This window comes from Penaeus monodon, chromosome 27 (genome assembly GCF_015228065.2).
Source record: "Penaeus monodon isolate SGIC_2016 chromosome 27, NSTDA_Pmon_1, whole genome shotgun sequence".
Classification (NCBI taxonomy): Eukaryota; Metazoa; Arthropoda; class Malacostraca; order Decapoda; family Penaeidae; genus Penaeus; species Penaeus monodon.
In genome coordinates this window covers 20,009,666-20,009,942 of record NC_051412.1, presented here as the reverse complement: position 1 = coordinate 20,009,942, position 277 = coordinate 20,009,666, and positions in this window count along the sequence as shown.

Below are 277 nucleotides of genomic sequence, written 5' to 3'. Positions count from 1 at the left end.
TGCAAACGGTGCTCTCCTAATGAGTTTGATGATAAGGGCACGACAAACTGCGATGATGGTTTATATGAACGGATGTGTGACGCTATTTTGGGTCGGTTCGTTCTCGTCGATAAAGATTTTACTTTTTTTTCATTGGTTACGGTGAACGTTGAGGCCGATATTGATAAAAGTACTGATAGTACCGAGATATCGCTGCGCCATTCGGTGTATCCGTTTGGAACTTATACAGTGGCAGGATGTTACACCTGCTCTCTATCTTTTTGGTATGTTTCAGTGG